Raw genomic sequence first — 407 nt, forward strand, 5'->3', positions numbered from 1 at the left:
GTTAGAAGTCTCTCTTTTTCACAATTAGCAAATCAACATAATATTAATCATATTAATAAATAATTTAACCAATGCACACAAAAAAGAGAAGAAAATCAAAGAGTATGAATTGTGAATATAAAGAAATGTTTACTTTTATTTTTCATAACAAAATACGAAAACTTAATGACAGACTACGAACAAGAGACATATTATTTCAGAAAATTAGTTTGAGAGAAAACATATTTGAAAGAAGAGTAATGAAATAAACTTAAATAAAACGTTATACCAGAGAAGGAAAAACATGAAATCTAATAAGATAAATTCCAGATTTGAAAAAAAAGGAAAAAAAAAAATTGAAAACAATATCATAATTGTTAAAACGATGATATAATATCAAACACAGATAAGAAAAGCATTTAAAAAAA

At 22.4% G+C, this 407-nt stretch overlaps 1 protein-coding gene across 1 annotated transcript in view; it reads right to left on the reverse strand.

Moving 5' to 3' along the window:
• The window catches only part of LOC119590839, a gene marked incomplete at its 5' end in the record, with an annotated part of 14,811 nt that overhangs the window by 11,094 nt on the left and 3,310 nt on the right, over positions 1–407 (reverse strand).

The sequence above is a fragment of the Penaeus monodon genome, chromosome 27, assembly GCF_015228065.2.
Source record: "Penaeus monodon isolate SGIC_2016 chromosome 27, NSTDA_Pmon_1, whole genome shotgun sequence".
Lineage (NCBI taxonomy): Eukaryota > Metazoa > Arthropoda > Malacostraca > Decapoda > Penaeidae > Penaeus > Penaeus monodon.